Source organism: Oncorhynchus masou, chromosome 14 (genome assembly GCF_036934945.1).
Source record: "Oncorhynchus masou masou isolate Uvic2021 chromosome 14, UVic_Omas_1.1, whole genome shotgun sequence".
Taxonomy (NCBI): Eukaryota; Metazoa; Chordata; class Actinopteri; order Salmoniformes; family Salmonidae; genus Oncorhynchus; species Oncorhynchus masou.
Genome location: NC_088225.1, coordinates 4,751,718 through 4,757,751, shown reverse-complemented (window position 1 = coordinate 4,757,751; position 6,034 = coordinate 4,751,718).

The following is a 6,034-nucleotide window of genomic DNA, read 5'->3' as shown; positions in this document are numbered from 1 at the left end:
GTTCTTCTCTGTCAGATCCTATGTGGTATTGGTAGCTTCATGTGCATTTGAAAACTAATCTTTGCATTAACCTTTCTAGGTTTTGCTAGCGGAACCCCTCGACAACATTTTGCTGAAGGCAGCGTGCGAAATTCAAAAATATTTTTTAGAAATATGTTGCTTTCACACATTTAACAAGTCCAATACAGCAAATGAAAGAAACTTGTTTTTAATCTTCCCATCGTGTCCGATTTCAAAAAGGTTTTACAGCGAAAGCACAACAACAATGTTAGGTCAGAGCCCAGTCACAAAAACACACAGCCATTTTTCCAGCCAAAGATAGGAGTCACAAAAAGTAGAAATATAGATAAAATGAATCACTAACCTTTGATGATCTTCATCAGATGACACTCATAGGATATCATGTTACACAATACATGTATGTTTTGTTTGATATTGTGCATATTTATATCCAAAAATCTCAGTTTACTTTGGCGCGTGACGTGCAGTAATGTTTTGATTCCAAACATCCGGAACTTTATGGAAAAAGCAATAATTTGAGTACGGCGCTCAAAGCCCAATCCAGCAAAAGAAATATCCGCCATGTTGGAATCAACAGAAGTTAGAAATAACATTATAAATATTCACTTACCTTTGATTATCTTCATCAGAATGCACTCCCAGGAATCGACAATAAATGACTGATTTGTTCCATAAAGTCCATCAATTATGTCCAAATAGCCACTTATTGTTATCGTGTTCAGCCCAGTAATCCATCTTCATGAGGCGTGAGCACTACGTCCAGACAACAACTCAAAAAGCTATGTTGCAGGTCGTAGAAACATGTCAAACAATGTATGGAATCAATTTTTAGGATCTTTTTAACATAACTTCAATAATGTTCCAACCGGAGAATTCCATTGTCTGTAGAAAAGCACTGGAACGAGAGCTAACTCTGTCGGGACCGCGCGTCACGAGCCTGAGACACTCTGCCAGACCACTGACTCATTCAGCTCCCATTCCCCCCTCCTTTAGAGCAGAAGCCCGAAACAAGTTTCTAAAGACGGTTGACATCTAGTGGAAACCTTAGGAAGTGCAACTTGACCCCATAGACACAGTGTATTTGGTAGGCCAAGCTTTGAAAAACTACAAACCTCAAATCCAACCCGGAAGTGGGAAATCTTTCTCAGGTTTTCGCCTGCCATATGAGTTCTGTTATACTCACAGACATTATTCAAACAGTTTTAGAAACTTCGGACTGTTTTCTATCCAATGCTTTGTTTACTCTGGGCACGCATTTCATCCAAAAGTGAAAATGCTGCCCCCTATCCCAAACGGGTTTAATGGTATCCTGTTCTCACAGCTAATGGAATACAATGTCAGTCTCAGCTAGGGCTGCACAATTATTCGCGTTATTAACGCATTTGCAATATTGACATGTGCAATATGTATATCGCAAGAGGTTGCCATTTATTATTAAGTGCCATGAATGTAACGTTCAAATGCAATGAGGGTCCCCTGGGAAACTGACCGACGCTGGTTCCTACCCTGTCACAACTTCTATTGTACCGTGTTTTTTTAGTTGTCATGCCAAACTACACCAAGCATAGAATCGGAATATTGCTTTGGTAAACCAACAGTTTACCAAAGTGTTTTGATCTAAATTGCAAGTTTGGTAAATATTGTGCAGCCCTAGTCTCAGCCCTACATCACATTGTTTTTTTGCAACGGTGACCACAGGAGTCTTGTATACAGACAGGTCGTAACTGAGGAAATGCATGATCACTAAGAATGTGACAAAAAAAATGTGTTTACCTTAATTTTAATCTAAATTCAGACCCCCCACCCACACACACACATTGAGTGGATTGTTTAACCAGCCATTTTGAGTCCGACTGTACAGTATTTTGTTTTTAAATATTAGCAATCAGTCCTGGACTAAACAAATCTGGTTCCAAGGTGGAAAGCTGTGGTTGAAGTTGTGCACCATGTAGAGAACCAAAAGTGGGTTTGCCGCCAAACCAGTTGAGAACATTTACAACTGCGACCTGGCCAAGATAAAGCAAAGCAAAAACAACAACACAGAGTTACACATAAACAAATGTACAGTCAATAACCCAATAGAAAAAATATATGTACAGTGTGTGCAAATGTAGAAGATTAGGGAGGTAAGGCAATAAATAGGCCATAGAGGTGAAATAATTACAATTTAGCATTAACACTGGAGTGATAGATGTGCAGATAATGATGTGCAAGTAGAGATACTGGGGTGCAAAAGAGCAAGAGGGTAAGTAATAATGTGGGGATGAGGTAGTTGAGTGTGCTATTTACAGATTGGCTGTGTACAGGTACAGTGATCGGTAAGCTGCTCTGACAGCTGATGCTTAAAGTTAGAGAGGGAGATATGTCTCCAGCTTCAGTGATTTTTGCCATTTGTTCAAGTCATTGGCAGCAGAGAACTGGAAGAAAAGGCGACCAAAGGAAGTGTTGGCTTTGGGGATGACCAGTGAAATATACCTGCTGGAGCGCATGCTACGGGTGGGTGTTGCTATGGTGACCAGTGAGCTGAGACCAGGCGGGGCTTTACCTAGCAAAGACTTTTATAGATGACCTGGAGCCAGTGGGTTTGGCAACGAATATGTAGTGAGGGCCAGCCAACGAGAGCATGCAGGTTGCAGTGGTGGCTAGTATATGGGGCTTTGGTGACAAAACGGAAGACACTGTGATAGACTACATCCAGTTTGCTGAGTAGAGTGTTGGAGGCTATTTTGTAAATGACATCACCAAAGTCAAGGATCGGTAGGATAGTAAGTTTTACGAGGGTATGTTTGGCAGCATGAGTGAAGGAGGCTTTGTTGTGAAATAGGAAGCCTATTTATAGATTTCATTTTGGATTGGAGATGCTTAATGTGAGTGGATGGAGAGTTTATACTCTAACCAAACACCTCGGTCCACATATTCTATGTCAGAACTGTCTAGAGTAGTGACGCTAGTCGGGCAGGAGGGTGCGGGCAGCAATCGGTTGAAGAGCATGCACTTAGTTTTACTAGCATTTAAAAGCAGTTGGAGGCCATGTAAAAAGTGGTGTATGGCGTTGAAGCTCGTCTGGAGGTTTGTTAGCACAGTGTCCAAAGGGCCAGATGTATGCAGAATGGTGTCATCTGCGTAGAGGTGGATTAGAGAATCACCAGCAGCAAGAGCGACATCATTGATATATACAGAGAAAGGAGTCGGCCCGAGAATTGAACCCTGTGGCACCCCCATAGAGACTGCCAGAGGTCCGGACAACAGGCCCTCTGATTTGACACACTGAACTCTATCTGAGAAGTAGTTGGTGAACCAGTTGAGGCAGTCATTTGAGAAGCCAAGGCTATTGAGTCTGCTGATAAGAATGCGGTGATTGACAAAGTCGAAAGCCTTGGCCAGGTCGATGAAGACGGCTGCACAGTACTGTCTATTATCGATGGAGGTTATGAAATCGTTTAGGACCTTGAGCATGGCTGAGGTGCACCCATGACCAGCTCGGAAACCAGATTGCTTAGTGGAGAAGGTACGGTGGGATCCGAAATGGTCGGTGATCTGTTTGTTAACTTAGCTTTCGAAGATTTTAGAAAGGCAGGGCAGGATAGATATAGGTCTATAACAGTTTGGGTCCGCTTGCAAAAGCTGAAACAGGGCTGTTTCCCAGAGTTAATCCTTGGTGACTGTATTATTCATTACTACATTGATTTAATCAATAGGGTTTGTGTTTTAATTGCTTAGTCATGTTCTTTGATACAGGCTCCAGGCGTCTACAGCTCTGATTCTGGTTGTTCCTGTCACACAGGGTGCTGCAACTCACTGACCTCTTTCACTCCTTTTGTAAGCTGGCTCATTCTGTATAGTTTGTTCCCTTTTTCTATTTTCTTCTGTTTGCAACCACAGAGATGGAACAGTCAGTTTTGTGTTTGTCTGGTGACGTTTTAGGTTCATTTGACAAGCTGGACTCTGTTGATCTCTGCGAGTGTTTGTCTGCAGTGTGTGTGGATGTGATTGTATCAACAGAAGGAAGCTGATACTGATCAAATGGCTGAAATCACTGCATTAACAATCAGTCTTTCCTTTATTTCTCACAAATTGAATTGTGTGGCAATTCCTTGTCTGTGGAAACAGTGGTTAGTTACAACCTGGGTCTGTGGTAAGTGTGTAGTAATGGCCTTGTGTTCCAATCTAAATACTGTAGGTCAAGTCTTCTGCACCCCTGACCTTTTTAGAGGACCTGACTAACTTGTTACCTGGCCTCACAGCATTAGAAGTCGTAATGGCACAAAGTCTGGGGGGATTTTACTCAAGGAACCGTTCTAGGGATGAATAAATGAAAGGCTTGCACAAACGCAGCTTGACGGGTTTCCAAAAAATGTGCTTTAATTTGAAGCGCCACAAGACCACCGCCTAATAAGCTTTGTAAGCAAGCACTGCGAGAACACTTAGAGCAGTCTTTGTGCATAACTAGACAATATTATGCACCCGTTTTGTATTCTTTTTTTATTAATAGAACTAGGTTTGCCTGGCAGGAAGGAAGCGGGAGTGAAAGTTGACATTGTCATGGAGGATGCCACATAAATTATATTTAAACATGTGATCTTGGATACAATCAATCTATTTTAAGTAGCTTTTATTGGGAACATTAAGTCTTCTAACAGCAGTGTGTTTGGCTGCAAGGTTTGTGTGTATGTATATGAAATGTATGTTAGCCTTCAGGAAAGAGGAAGTGAAGATCATAAAGTGCACGTGCCAAGAGGTGGGTGCACGCTACATCAACCAGGTTAAAGGACACCCCACCCATATTAGTCCCTAGAGTGCGTGTCTAGCTGTCTGTTTCGCGTTTTTTTTTTTTTGGTCTTCATGAGTGTCTTGTGTGTTCAAGTGCTTGCAGATGTTCAGATGTTTACTTGGGGGAAGAGGCAGCACCCAGCTAGCACATGTGGGTCCTTGGAGGGTGTGAGTGTGCATTTTTGGTTTCCCAATTGGTTTTGGGAACAAAGCCATAAGTTTCCTAAACGGTAGAACTGAATGTTTTAAAAAATATATTTTTTTAAATGTTCTGAGAACGGATGTTGATTTGAACTATCCCCACCAGATGCGTTCATGATATGCAGGTTAAAATTAAAATACCAATATATTTGACAGGTCAAAACACAAATGAAACATTCATGGACATTTAGATAGCTTGCTGTTGCTAGCTAATGTGTCATGGGAGGGTAATTGCTTATGGTCTTGTTTTTTTTTGCCCATTTTGAGTCCTACAAAAACAAATGGGTTTTCTACTCTGACAATGAATCAATCCACCCATACCATGGGAAACCAAGTTAGATTTGAGTAAGATTTCTCTCATTGAAGCTTTCTTTTCATTCTCTGGATTTTAAATGGTGTTTGGCAACCAACTTTAAGTTGTGTTACTTCCAACTGGACTGGAATATGGACCTCGTTCCTCTTTCAATCACCCACGTGGGTGAAGTGGCGCTTTAAGTGTCTAAAATAGAGCCACGTTCTATTTTAGCGCCTGGCTACACAGACACACGTCATCAGTTGGGATGAAATGATTGAATAACATGTATATGTACATTTATTTTGCACGCAACGCGGCTGGTTTAGTCACCGTCTTAAAATGTTCAATAAGACTTTTAACACTACTAACTTGTTTGGGGTAAACTTTTTTTTTTAACTCCAAACACAGATAGGACACATGGAAATGAATTTCCTTAGGCTTTAATCATGCAAACACTTAAAAAATATATTTTTTTATATTATGACACGGCATCTGTGAGATTCAAAGTTATAATCTAATGTTCTCTATCCATGGAATTAGTCCACTGCACCACCAGGTTGGAGCTAGCGTGTCATATTTTTATTTGTACATATACAAAGCAACATTCCCAGAAAGTTGTGGGAAGGTTGTATGCAAAATAACCATTGGACAACCGACAGCAGTGGAAAGTGTGAGTGACTGACTCATCACAGCACTGATGCTGTATGTGAATATGTGAGTGGGTGGTCAGGTTCATTCTCTTGCACG